The 14647-nt window shown below is 47.6% G+C and overlaps 1 protein-coding gene across 1 annotated transcript in view; it reads left to right on the top strand.

Annotated features, from left to right (window-relative positions):
• MDGA2 (MAM domain containing glycosylphosphatidylinositol anchor 2) overlaps positions 1-14647 on the top strand; it is a 330656-nt gene that overhangs the window by 26989 nt on the left and 289020 nt on the right. The gene's annotated exons all lie outside the window — the stretch shown is intronic.

Consider the following 14647-nt stretch of genomic DNA (forward strand, 5'->3'; position numbering starts at 1 on the left):
GTGCTTAAAAGAGAAGTGCTGAAGCTGTAGTGGTTTCATGTTGCAGTGAACAAAGTCAGTGGAAGATCATGAAGGACTGTTGGGGCTGCCATCTGGGACTCTCTGCTTTCCCCCAACAGAATAAAACAAGTGTCAGTGGGTGAGTGGAAGGAGTGTGCCTGCTGTGTGTGTGGGGCTGGTTCTTTAGCAATGCCTCTTCATTGTTAAAGCAGCAGGATGAGGTGGCACAGCCTGATTTACTCCAGCAGTAAATCAGTCAATGACCCAGGTTTTTATTTTGTTGTGCTTTTAATTTGGGGGAGTGCTAATCAATCGTCATGGACAAGGGCAGGTGCCCTTTCAAATGTCCTAGTCTTGTTCTGCCTTAGCAAATAATCCTGGGTGTGTTGATGAAGTCAGCTTTGGCCCAGAGTGGGGACATACTGTGCTGTAGCACCTTGGTATTATTGCAGAATGCAATAAATGTCATAATCTAAAGAGTATTTTTAATTGCCTCCTCAATATTCTTTTGAAGTGATGGTTCCACTTGGTTCAATCTGGGTAATGCTGTGCTGAGGCAGGAGCAAAAGCTCTAGTATCTCCTGACACAAGGGACACCAAGTGCTTTGAAAAGCATTTGGTACCAGCAGGTTCCTACCTGAGGTTGTTTATAGGGCTGGAGTTGACTTTTAATGGGTAATGATGCCTTAGTTGGGTTTTTTTGAGCTATACATGTGAAGGTGGAGGTTCAGATGGGAGCAGCTCCTGGTCGGGCTCTGCTCCCCAGGAACAAGGGATGGGACAAGAGGAAATGGGCTCAAGTTGTGCCAGGGGAGGTTGAGATTGGATCCTGGGAACAATTTCTTCCCCAAAGGGCTGTCAGGCCCTGGCCCAGGCTGCCCAGGGCAGGGGGGAGTCCCCATCCCTGGAGGGGTTTCAAAGCCCTGTAGACGTGGTGCTGAGGGACATGGGGCAGTGGTGGCCTTGGCAGGGCTGGGGGAAGGGTTGGACTTGGTGATCTGAAAGGTCTTTTCCAACCAAAATGATCTGATTATGAACTGTCCCTACAAGAGATGCTTTATATCTGGTTACCTGCATCCTGACCATAGCTGTGAAAAAACATTTTCCCACTGCAGTAGCTCACACAGCTCAGATGGAAGGAATTCTGAGCATCCTCCTCAGGGAGGGCAGATGCAGGCCTTTCCTGTCTGTCGAGGTTTAAGGCTGAGCTGGTTATTAAAGGGGGGAGGACATATCTCCTGGAGGTGGCTCTGCAGCTGCCATGGAGAGGTGGTGCCATCGGTCCCAGGAGCCCAGTGAGGATGGAAGTTTGGGGCTCTTAGGGAACCTTCCTGGCACTTTCCTGGTTGCTGCAAATACTTTGAGGCTAGAGGGGGCAGCTGAAGGGGGCAAGAAGTGAAGGTGCTGGGCAAGAGGGGCAGTGTTGGTCCCAAAGCCATTGCCCCTTGGGAGGTTTCCAGCTGAAGTGCCATGGGAGAAGCTCCAAGCCCCGCGGGGCAGCTGGGAGCTCTGCCACCACCTCCAGCAGAGCCAGAGCTGTGCCAGAGAGCTTCTACGCTGTCTGTATCCATCCCTGTGCTCCTGGGACTGTTCCTCTACAGCAATTTGAGGTAGTTTCCTGAGCTCTTTTCCTTTTTAAGTAACTTTTCCCTGGCTCAGAGCAGAGCTGCGGGTCGGGCATCGCGCCCCGGGCAGGGAGGTCACCCTGCTGCTCTGGCTGCCTTTCAGTCCTGCCCCACCTCTCCAGCTCAGCTGAGGTCTTAATTTCAACCCTTGCTATTGATGGGGGATTGTTTGCTTGGATCAGCTCCCACCTTTTTTAAATGGAGCAGGAATAAAATGTCAACTGTGGCAGGTGCTGGGCTGTGCCAGGGCCTGGCTGGGGAGGGCGAAGGGAAACCTGTCCCAGTGTTACACTGCTGGGAAACTGCCTCTGTGCTTTAAATTACCCAGTGAAACACACGTAGTTTTCAAGCACAGGTTTTTCCTGTAAACCTGTAATAGTCTCTCTCAGGCCTGGGAAACAGGAGGGATTTTTAATGTTCTTTTCTAACCCTTTATTCCTCGGTGCCAGTGTCACAGCACTGCCCTTTGCTGCAGGGGGCTTTGGGCAGAGCACCCACCTGGCAGGCAGCTCTCCCTGGGGCTGTCAGGGAGTTGGAGCCTCAAGCTGAGGATGCTGGGGAGCAGGACGTGGTGGGTAGGGTTGCCCCTTCTCACAAGATTGGGTGTTTGATGGGAGCAAGGCTGAAGGTGCTTGTTTTAGTGACCTGTCCCTGCTGGCTGTGGGAACCGGGGGTCAGGTCTGTCTGACATCCCAGCTGCCACCTTCTCAAAAACTGGAAGGATTTCTGGAGTGGTGTCCATCCAGCCTGGAGATAGGTACAGTGGGAACACAGTGTGTGATCTGTCTGGGGACATCAGAATGGTTTATGGAAGAAATTCACAGCAGCAGAGCTGGGGGTGGCAGCAGGGCTGTGGGGCTGTGACTGCAGGGCTGAGGCTGGAGCTGAGGTTGCTTTGCTCTCAGCCAAGGCTGAAGGACATAAAAATTGATGAGCTCTCAGCCTGGCACAGTCATCTTACCCAACAAGGAGGTACAGCTCTGAGAGGCTGTTTGATTTTTTTATTATTATTATTGTTGTTGTTATTTTTGAGATAACTTGTATTTTTACTGATGTTTTTTTCTGGGAACCTTTTAACATTATGGGAGTTTTCCTTTGCCTCATGAAGGGGGCAGATGGAGTGAACTTGGTGTTTTCCAGCACACAAAAAGTGGCAAACTTAATTTGTGCCTGGCAGGACTTTAATGACTTAATCATGAGGAAGATTTATGTTGAGAAGTCTGAGGTCAAAGGATGATTGTATATGATTTTTTAGGGGGTTTAGTTAAAAAAAAAAAAAATCCAACAAAACTGTTAAAAAAAGGATATTTAGTGAAATACCAAAGTGACTAGAGTAATGGTAAAGCATTTTTAGTGTCTGAGTAGCTCTGAAGACTTTTCAACTGAACAATTTTTGCTGGTCTCAAAAGTTGTACATGCTGAAGGTGTGACAGAAGAACCTTGGCTGAGTTGTCTTTTGGCTGGGTCTCAGACTTACAGGAAACATCTGTTCTTGCAAACTCCCCCATGAAGACCATACTGAATAATTTCTTTTCAACCTCAGAACTCATAAGTTTGCCTACATGTTGTATTGGGTGGTTTGATGATTTAGAGCTACTTAAACACACTAGTTTCAGTCTCAGTTGGGATATTTAGTGAAATACCAAAGTGACTAGAGTAATGGTAAAGCATTTTTAGTGTCTGAATAGCTCTGAAGACTTTTCAACTGACCAATTTTTGCTGGTCTCAAAAGTTGTACATGCTGAAGGTGTGACAGAAGCACCTTGGCTGAGTTGTCTTTTGGCTGGGTCTCAGACTTACAGGAAACATCTGTTCTTGCAAACTCCCCCATGAAGACCATACTGAATAATTTCTTTTCAACCTCAGAACTCATAAGTTTGCCTACATGTTGTATTGGGTGGTTTGATGATTTAGAGCTACTTAAACACACTAGTTTCAGTCTCAGTTGTGACCACAAATGGATCATCATTCCTTTCTCTGACTTGGCTCACAGACATGCTTCCTTCAGGCATGTTTGGTTGCTCATCCTTTCTTAAATAAAACATTAAAGGGAAAGAAACAGGCTGCTCTGTCAAACTGCAGTGTGGGTTGCAACCTCAAGGGCATGGGTGACCTCAACTGATGAGTAAGAAAGATGTTCAGCTCTTCCCAACTCATGTTTGTAGGATTGTATCTGGTGTCTGTCTTCTGATGACCTCAGACTGTTCAAGCAGGCCAGGTGGGAACCAGCTCTGACCTTGAAGCAATTTAATGAGGATGGTGGTGGTGCCAGTGTAGGTCCTTGCTGAAGAGGTACCAGCTCTGGGACTCTCAGTTTGTGTCCAGCTTGTCCTGGTGAACTGTGGGTCTGGGAGATGTTCCTGGAGTGCTTCACAAGATCCCACTAGAAATCCTCTCTCCTGGTGTTTTAAATAAAGCATCCAGCTCTTGAGGGAGATCACAAAATACAGACTAGTAGCTCTCCAGTCCCTGAAGATAGTCTTGCAGCATCAGTGGTGAAGCTGAAGCTCAGCTTGAATTCAACAACAAAACCTTCCAATGGAAAGACTCACCAGGGCTGGATTTCTGCTGCAGAGCAAAACATAACACAAAAAGCAGAGGTGACTGAGAGCAGGAGCTAAAGGTGGGAGGACCTTCCTCTGCCCATCAAATGGAAGGGGTGGCATCATTTCAGTTTCTGTAGCCTCATAGTGCAGCATCCTCTGCTGCTGGCCCAAGGTGCCCCACAGGGGGGACATTTGCTGGAAATACAGTTTGGATCCAGTCATGAACAATTCCTGGGACGTTGACAAATGAAGACTTTCATTTTGATGCAAAGGCCACCCATAACAAGGGACATTTTGAGCTGTCAGTGAATGTGTCATCTGGAGAGCAGGCTGTGTGCTGGGAGCAGGCAGCAGTGAGAGGATTTTATGGTTTTCATCCTGTGTTATGTTCTACTTGGCTATTAGCATGAGTCAGGCACATTTGTGCTGCTTATTGATCTTTTCATTAAGCCTCCACAAATGCACCCTCTAAAATTAGCAAGTAGTCCAGCCTCGTTATTTTTAGTTAAAAGGTTTTATTTCTGACACAATTGGTCAAGGCAAATGAATGGGGTTTTCCAAGAAGTTCTTGCTGAGAGCAATTCCTCCAGAAACCTGAACACCATTCATATCCCCAGCAATTCTGGGGGGAGGAGACCATTTGAGTGCTGCCCAGCAGGATATGTAGGTGCTGAACTTCCATGAAGCTCATCAAATCAATAGGTTTTAAACCCCTAAGCTTCAGAATTGTAGACGTGGAGGCACAATCACCATCAACAGTTATCAGTGTGTGTGGGTTTTATGATGTTAATTGTGTGCTCAGACTTCCCCACAGACCCTGAGTTTTGGGGGGAGGGGGAAATAGTTTGAATGAAGTATGGAAAAGGTTTAATTGCAGTGATAATTGCATCTTGTTTGTGGAGTGGATTGGAAAAACTACCATGAAGGTCCAGTAGCCCTTCTCTGCAGGTCTCCCCTGTGCTCCCCCAGGACATTTCCTTTGCCTCCTTGGATTGCTTCCCCCCCCCCACTCATGTTTCAGGATTCTATATAGGGCTCAAAAAAGCCCTTGATGAGTGTCTGCATTTTTACCTTCAATGGCTTCACCCCTCATCATCCTCCAAGGGATGTTTCCGTGTTGTAATGTCCTCACACACCTGCCGGGTGTTTTTTTTTACTTGACTTCACTGGATTTTAATGACTCTTTGACTCCTGCATTTCAGTCACATTCTGTTATCTGTAAAATGCAGCTGCAGGCATGTCTTCAGCAGGGGTGCTTTTTATATCTAGGTGTTATTTATATCTATAGAGAGGCTCACACACATACATCCCCCTTTCTAGACTTTCTCAACGTGTACTCCAAGTCCTGTTCCAAGCGAGTTGCAGTGGAGCTTTGATGTTTTCTCAGTCTGACAAGCAGGCAGCAAACTTGTGCTAGGAAAATATTTGATGTCTGAAGATTATTTGCTGATATCTGTGCTGATGGATTGTGAGGGCTCTGGTTGGGGATCTGCTCTGCTCTGCCTGAGGTCCTGGTGTGGATTTTCCCTTGCAGTAGATGACACGAGGAGCCTTTCTCTGACAAACATGGGGATGAGGATGTGCTGTTGGGCTGGCAGGATGTGAGAGGAACTTCTTAGAGCACTTTATGGGTAATTTCAGCTGGAAAATACCAGAATGGCAAGAGAGCTTGAAAAATTGAAACTCTTGTCTCACGGAGTCAATTAAGAAATGAATGCTTTACGTTTTTTGTACTGTGCTTTAAATTCTTTCCCCCAGCTTTATAAAGCATTTGTGGTTTTTATTTTACTATTTTTTAAAAAAATCAAAAGTTCTCTAGAACTAGCTAGCATCTAGTTTAGATTTATTTTTTTTCCCCACACTAGATGTTAAGTATTAGTGTTCTATAACTTTCAAAGGTCTTAGATTTCAGCTGGTAACCTCCTACTGTGACTCCAAGAGAAGCAAACCTGCCCAATTACAGCAGTCAATGATATATGGAGTCCTGCTGGTGGGAAGAATGGTGTATTGGGCAGCTGATCTCCCCCCAGATCCTTCCTTCAGCTCCCCCAGAATAACAGGAGGAGGCACTGGGGGGAGCAGAGGACACACAATTGTGTGGATCAAACCAGGTTGCTGATGCCTTACTCTGTGTAGAGCTGTGGGTGAGATTGAGGTGGCCCCAGTGTCCTGTGGGATGGTTGGGGAGGGGAGAGGGGTGGATTCCCACTGTCTAATATCTTCTCCAGGTCCAACTCCTTTAGGAGTTGATGTGCTATCTGAAGAAAACCAGCCCTAGCCAGGAGGGTTGTAACCATGAGCTGCTATTGAAGCTTTTCAGAGGTGCAGTGTTGCAAAATAAATAACTGGCTTTCTTTGAAGTCCCCTGAAAGAAAGAGGGAGCAAAGTGTCCCCTTAAAGGGCAAACAGAAGGAGAAGCTACATAAGACAAACCTCTGTGGCTCCTAATTCTTTTTGTGGCAAAACACAAAGGTCTGGATTGGAGGCAGGGGAAGGAAACTGGATCATTGTCCTTTAACCTCAGATTTCACTGGCTGTCATGGACTCTGAGCTGAGGTTGGGTTTTGGATTAGGCTCTTTTCTGGAGTTGGCATGTTTGGTTTAGATGTAGCCATGTAATTTTGGAGAGGGCATTCTTCCCCTTCTGTGTAGAATGATAGGAAGCTTTGTTGGAAAAGACCTTTAGGATCATCAGGTACAACCCTCCCCCCAGCCCTGCCAAGGCCACCCCTGCCCCATGTCCCTCAGCACCACATCTACAGGCTTTGAAACCCCTCCAGGGATGGGGACTCTCCAAGTGGTAATGATGTCTCCTTGGGGCTGTGGTGGGAAAGCAGAAGGGTGGTCATTTCCAGATGAGGATGCTGGATGTCCTTGGCTGTGTCTGTTGTGCAGCTCTGTACCCCACATCATGGTGTAAGCTTTAACTGGGAGGATTTGTGTGTTGGTGGGTTCTTGTGTGGATATACTGTGCTGTTGTCATTTCTTATATCCCATATGAACCACTTTATTCTTCTGGTCCTCTTCATTCTCAGGGTTGTTGCTATTAAGGTTCTGTTTCAGTGTGCTCCCCTTGCTCTGAAGGAGGCACCAGCTGAAGAAGCTTCACAGGGGCTGGTCCTGCCCTTCCTCAGCCTGGGCTCAAGGTCCTCCTTCACCTCTTGGAGGATATTTTCATGAAGTGAGAGCAGAGTCTGGCTGCTGCTCACTGCTCACACACGTAGCCTGGAGCACATCAGGAGCAGGGTGAGGTGGAATTTCAATCAATGTGCTTTGAATTATTTAAGAATTCATCCTGAACTCTTCAGCTGATTTCAAAAAATAACCCTGAAAAAGAACCTGGTTTATGGATTATTCCATTCCAACATTTCCTAATGGAAACATTTTGACTTTGCCACTCTGGAATGAGCTTTTACTTCAGAACCTGCCTCTTTAATAACTAAAAATGCAGAAAACCCAACTAATTGCAAACAAAGACTCTTTTTGTCCAATTGGAATATCTTTTTCTTTTCCTTCCCCCTCTGGAAATTCTAAAGCTTTGTCACTTTGTGTTGCTGGAGTGTGTTGGCTCAGCTGGCAAGCCAAAAACTCTGGTCCTGGCTCATGATCACTCCTCCAGCACTGGTACCTGCTCTGCTTGTGCCCACGTGGCTTTGCACAGCCAGCTCTGCCACCATCTTGGGGGGGAAATGTTGCCTTTTGGGTCCCTGCAAGTGTACAAAGTTTGTGGGTGTGAGAGGGGAAGGATTCCTCCCCCTCTCTCCACATGCTGAGTCCCACTTTGGTGCAGGAGCTGTGACAGCTGCCATTGGGGTTGGGGTTGTCACATTGATAGAAAGGGCTCCTGAGAGGGGAGAAAATGCTTTATCAGCCTCGTGCTTCTCTCTCAGCTCTTCTGACAGCTGCCCAAAGAAAAATCCTTTGTTATGTTTGTAGCCACACTTTTGTTCATGGAGGGAAGGAAAAAAAGTCAAAGAAGGGGAAGGCTGAAGGAAGCCTGTAAACTGGCTGAATGGGGCCACTTCATAGAGCACCACAGAATGGTTGGGGTTTGAGGGACCTTTCAAAGCCACCTAGTCCAACCCCCCTGCAGTGAGCAGGGACATCTGCAACCAGATCTCTTTGCCTTAGAAGAGGCACAGGTTTTTTTTGCTTTCTTTTTGGGGTATTTTTTTCTTTGCAGAGTTGTTGCAGAAGGAGTTTTCTCTGCCAGGCTGTGGCGGGTTTGGGACTGAGCCAAGAAGGGCATCCAAGAATGAGAGTTGCTCCAAAATACTGGAGGAGATGTACAAACATCCAACTATTTTATTGCAGTGTTTAGTAAGGTGGTGCTGTGCCAGGCTGCCACCAGGTCAGCCAGCACCCAGCAGAACTGTTGGATGCACCTTCTCACTTCTCCTAAATGCCCATTTCTTTGCATTTCAGATCAAATCTTGCTTGGACTTCTCACCATTCTAAATCATATCCTAGGAATCATCTGCTTTAAAGACATCTTGGTTGGTTTATTGATGCCCTTTCTTGTGGTCTGTGTGCTGAAGGTGTTTCTGGAGAATACAGCTTGCCAGAAATGGGTTTGTTTTGTAGATTAGAAGTGGGTTTATGCATTGGTTTAAAAAAATAAAATAGAAATTTCTCAAAGAACTTGCTTGAAGATACATAGAAAGACAAGATGCAACGTGTTAATTCTTGCTGTTTATAAATATAGACATAAACCTTTAGGTATGTAACTGTTCTTAAAGGTTAGAACAAGAGCTTTGAACTGGAGGATGTCACCTTTGGTCCCTTCCTATGTGTCCAACATAAATAAGCCTTTAGGTATGTAACTCTGTTCTCCAAGGTTAGAACAAGAGCTTTGAACTGGGGGATGTCACCTTTGGTCCCTTCCTATGTGTCCTGGTGTGAGTCAGGATGAAGTTAAAAGAGCTCACTGAAGGAAAAAATAAATCAGTAAAAGGAAAATTGGCTTCATCCTGGCTCAAACCAGAACACTGCTCACCTGCTGTGGTGAGACCTTGGGACTTGGGATAAACTGCTCCAGGATGGGATGATTAGTGTTCACCAGCCAGGCCAGGAGTGAGGACAAGTCCATCAATACCTCAAGCAGGGATGAGTGGGGAGGCACAAGATAAGAATGACACTGAGCAGTCACAACACGTTTGTGGTGATGCCTTGAGTGAGTATTATCTGGGCTCTCCCTGGGAGGAAGCTGAAAGGAAAAATAACAAATTAAAAAGGAAAGACTTGCAAATAAGGCAGTGTGAATAGGATGTGTTGTGTGTGAATGTGTTGGCAGTGCCAACAGGTCTCTCTGCTGTGGGTGCAGGGCCACACGATGAGCTGGGATGTGACACCGAGCGGGATGTGCTGGAGTGACAGGAAGAAATTCCTCCCCTGATAGGAACTTAATGTTTTGCTGTGAATAAAGCAGTGTCTGTTGCACAAGCAGGTCAGTTAACTGTAAGAAGGTGGAGAATTAGGCAGTTAATTTCCTTTCTTCTAAGACTTTCATAGAATCATAGTCCCAGAATGGTTTGGGTTGGAAGGGACCTTAAAGCTCATCCAATCCAACCCCCCTGCATGGGCAGGGACACCTCCCAGCAGCCCAGGCTGCTCCAAGCCCCATCCAACCTGCCCTTCAACACTGCCAGGGATGGGGCAGCCACAACCCTCCCTCTAAGAGTTTGATTTCTGGAGGAAGCTCTTTGGGGATGGGGTCTATTTTGTTGTGTTTTAAAGCTCTTCCTGTGCCCCCAGGGGTTGGGGCAGCCCTGCACAAACTGGCTGCAAGGTCACTGTGTGTTTGTCATGTTCTCTCCTCCTTGGTGGTGGAGTTGGGGAAAAATCTCCCCAAGAGCTGTGAACCAGACAGGGTCAGACTAATGAGAGGAGATGGTCCTGTGGGGACTTGTGTCCACGTTGGGTTTGGGAATGCTGCCTGGTGATGGAGTTGGGGGAAAATCTCCCCAAGAGCTGTGAACCAGGCAGGGCCAGACTGAGAGGAGATGGTCCTGTGGGCACTTGTGTCCACGTTGGGTTTGGGAATGCTGCAGTGTGTGGTGGAGCTGTGCAGAGCAGGGAGGGTTTGCTCTGCTCTCTGTGTTGCCCTTTGGCTTCCCCCTGCCAGCTCCAGGTGGGCAGCACAAAGAAGCCCTTCTTTTAAGCCAATTAAAAAATAACTGCCCATTCACTTCAGATTTGCAAGTGTTTTAGTAATACTTGAATGCTTAAAACTGTGTATGCAGAACAGGCTGAATTTCAGCTCAGCCCTGGCACTGTGCAGACCTTCTACATTAATTTTATTCCTTAGGGTGATGCTAAAAGCTTCTTTTCCTGTGTCTGATTCTCTTTCAGATTAAAATTATGTCATTAGTTCTTCACACAAAGGCATCAGCTTGCTAAATTACCTTAAAGTGATGACAAGTAGGTGACACCAGCATGATTGCCTACATTAGTCAGGAGCCTTTTATGAGGCTTTTGCCAAGGCAGCACTTAATTCCACCCAAGTTGGTGTTTTGAAAACAAACAGAGGAGAAAGATCAGTTTATAATCAAGTCTAGCCAAGATTTCTGAGGTGGGATGCTTCCCTGAAGGAGGCCTGAGATAGCCTCCCCTATGCATTTCAGCATCATATTCAACCCTGTTGCAAAACATTGGTCTTTCCAAGATGTTCTATAGGTTTTTGGGTACCTCAGGAGGAGTCACAGCAGGAAAAGTTTCAGCAAGAAGGTGATGGAGCTCTCGTAACTCTTGGGTTGTGGGAACCTCTCCTGACACCCACCACCTATTAGTCCTAATACAGGCTTTTAAGAAGTGCACAGCAAAGTCTGAAGGAGTCTCCCTGTGTCTCCTGGAGTGGAGGAGAAGGGAACAGGCATCTCTGGGATTGCTGCTGATGGGAAGTAGCAGGAGATGTAGAGTGGCAGGGTGATGTGGGAGGCCTCATGTTGGCAGTATGGCACTGTGGAGAGGTGGTGTGCCCCAAGGACATCTCCAGGGTTTGGGGCAGACCATCTCCTTTGCTCCAGTGACCACAGAAGGGTGCAGCCATTGCTCCCTCAGCATGGTAGAGACCTCTGCCTGCAGCTGTGGAGAGAGCCTGACCTACCAGCTGAGTGAAGAGCTTGTTTCTGTGGGGAATATTGTCATGTCCATCTAGTGAAGACCTTGCTTACAAGCCTTTCCTACCTGTTTTCCTTTCCAGAGCCATGGCCTGGCAGATGGAGCCTATATTAAGCTACTGCCTCTCTGGTGCCTGGCTCAGAGGCAGCAAGGCAGCTGGTCTGCTCTCCATGCCTCCATCTGTCTCCTTGCCATCCTGCTCAAACAAAAAGCTTTTGAACCCAGAGACTAGTTTTAACCAGCAGAAGCCACCACCTCAGGGATGATGAAGACTTTGAGGACAATCCACTGCTTTACAGGGGAAAAAAGTGACACCCTTGTCCCTGGGAAAGTGTTACATGTGTTCTGGCAGCAACCAGATGGTGTGTATGAATGGTTTTGAGGGCAGTGAGGCTTGGACAGGGGACACTGTGGTGGGAGGAAGGTTTGGGGACAAGGCTTTGGTAGCTCTACAGTTTTCTGGTCAAATTGTCTTGTGTATTCATTCATCTTGTGGCTTAGAGAGGTGGAACAGGTTGGTCTGAGAGAGTCAACAGAATGTTTTTAAATTGGGGAGGAAAAAGGGAAATGTTAGTGCTACAGAAAGAGGTAAAAGCTGGGCAGGGGTTCTGCAGAGTGGCTCTGGTGGCCCTGCAGTGCTCTGAGGTGAGGGCAGAGTGATCTTCAGGGGAGCTGAGAGACTCTGCTGTCATTGCACAGGGCAGAAGGTGATCCCTTCTGACATGCTCCCTATCTTAAACAGAGAATCGTGTTGGTCTTTCAGGAGGGTTTGGAGTCCTGGAGACACAGGGTGAAGTTCTCAGAAACTGCTCTGCTCTTAACCCAACGTGAGCAGCATTGGAGCTCTTGCCAGGCCCTGCTTGTGTGGCTTCTCCTTGCAGGTTTCTCAAAGAGGGCTTTAAATGCAAGAGGTGATTTTTTTTTTTCTTGCCACATCCTGCATTGTGTGTTGAAAACCCAGTGACACAATCCTGCTGGGCAGGTGGAGCAAGCTGTTCCAGGGGTAGCAGCCCCAACAAAGGCATGTGGTTATTTGCAGGAGTGGGTGTTGTCTTTGCACAAATGCAGTTATGGGATGGAGACAGGAGGTGATGTCCTTCCTCATCAGTCCTAGTTGGAAACACCCTGATGTTCCTGGGCAGCTGTGTCCTGTGTGGCCACTTCTGCATCTGCAGGAACAACTTCTGTTGGCTACCAACCAGTGTCTCACCTCTGTACAGTTGGAGCAGTTCTAGCAAACTGCCTGGGAGCAGCCAGATTCAACCCCCCAGGTGGTTTAGGGAGACATTAATAAAATGGCTACTCATCATTAAATACTTCTTAGGGACTTGGTCCACAATTATAAACATGATTTCTGGTGACCCTGTTTTATAACATCTCTGAATAAGCCTTTCTTTAGTAGAAGATATGTGAGGTTAGCAGGTGTTAGCAATGGAGACACTTGTCTGCAAGACCAGAAAAGCAGGTTTGTGAGCTGCTCCTCCAGCTTCAGCCCATGTGATGGACTAAACCACATCTGTCTGAGAGGCAAATGGTCTTGATTTAAAAAGAGATGAAGAGCTGGAGACTGAGCAAGCACACCTGGCCTGGCTCTGAAGGTGGATGAAAACAAGCCTGTTCCCCATCATGCCATTGGCAGGCACCTCCAGGAGGGAAGGAAGAGGCTCAGGTGTCCAAGGGCTTTGCATTCCCTAGCTGTTGAGAGAGTGATGGATTTGGTTAAATAATCACAAATTACCAGTGATGGCTGTGATAAAATGGAGGCAGGTGGGTACAGGGAATAGTTCTGAAAGGCCTTTCACTCTCCTACTTCAGCAACCATCAACTTCATGGCCCAGGTTTGGAAGTCCTGGTGCTGAGCTGGTGCTCAGTCTGACATTAAACTGCTTCTGTGCTTTGCTGCAGCAGAGCCTGAGCAGTTGGCTGGATCACTGTCAGAAGAGCAGCAGCTCTCCTAACCAAAAATAAAAATGCCATCAAAGATATTAGAAAGATCAAAGCACCATCCTTTGAGTTGTGCTCATAGGATTTAGTTAGATGTGAAAATGGTATTTCTAAAAGAATGGGGGAACACAGCTCAGCCAAGCCCAGTGAGGAGGGGGAGGGAATTGTGTGCAAAAAATGTCTCAAATTTAAAAAATAGGACTTCTCTAGTAGAGGAGGCAAAATAAAATCTAGACCAGAGGAAGAGCTGCATTAAACAAGTGGTGCCTGCCTGTGGTGTCTGCACAGCTGGGGGGTCAATGTGCTCTGTGCAGCTCTGGGTGGCAGCTCTTACCCCTGCTGGTGGGTTGCTGTGGGCTGGGAACAAGGAGTCAGTCCCTGCCAGTCAGTCCTGGCCTGTTGCAAAGCTGCTCTCAGAGTGTCTGTGGTGCTGGGCAGGAGCCCAGGGCTGTGGGGAGGGGACAGGGGGTGCACTGTTGGCTGAGGGGGTGATGGAGGCAGCATGAGCTGGGGTCAGGGCTCTCTGAGGGGCTGTCTTTGCCTTTTCCCTCCAAATGTGGCACTGGTTGAGTGTTGCTCAGTGCCTGCTGCTGGGTCCCAGGCTCTGCTCACACAACTGCTGTTTCATGCACAATTTTTACCTCTCATCACCCAGCTGGTTTTGGCCATTTCTCAGGGACAGGCTTGTGCTGTGACAGTGTGGCTGAGTGACAGTAGGCAGGGACAGGTTGTGCTCTGGCTTGGCTGGTGACACAGACAGTCACAGGGGACTCTGGTCAAGTCCCCTGACTGAGCAAGCAATAGGAAAAAAAATTGATGCTGCATTTTGAAGAGAGTTGACCCTTGGTGGGACCGTTTGAGTGGCCTTGAGGTGGTTTAACTTGCTGCTTAGTGAGGAACTAAAGGTTTTAGAATAGTTGGGGATTTGTTTTTAGTATTTTTTTTTTTCTCCCCAGTCTAAGAGTCACCAGGTAGTGAATTTTGCTTTGTTGACAGCCCTGTGTGTGTTCCAGGAGACATCAGAAAGCTCTTGATTCCAACCACCGCTGATCTTGGAGAACCTGGGTTATTTCATCTCCTCTCAACACCTTTACTCTGCACGATGGTTTTGGCAGCTCAGAGGTGTCCCCAGAGGAGATCTCCACTAGTTCCCCAGAGAAGGTTCCTCACTGGTGTCACAGGAGGTGGTGCAGGGGCAGACCCTGTGAGCTGTGGCCACCTCACCTCTCCTCCCACAGCCACTCGTGAAAGGAGGGCTTGGAAAACATTGGCCAGATCTTCCTGGGGAGGGGAAAGGGCTGACAAAAAGCCAAAGGAGAGGTGAGACATGACATGACTTGGCTGAAGCTGCAGCTCTGTGTGCTGCAGGTCTGGATGCAGGACAGCTACCAGAGATAATGCCCTTTATTTTTA

This window comes from Chaetura pelagica, unplaced genomic scaffold, assembly GCF_000747805.2.
Source record: "Chaetura pelagica isolate M959 unplaced genomic scaffold, ChaPel_1.0 scaffold206, whole genome shotgun sequence".
NCBI classification, from domain to species: Eukaryota; Metazoa; Chordata; class Aves; order Apodiformes; family Apodidae; genus Chaetura; species Chaetura pelagica.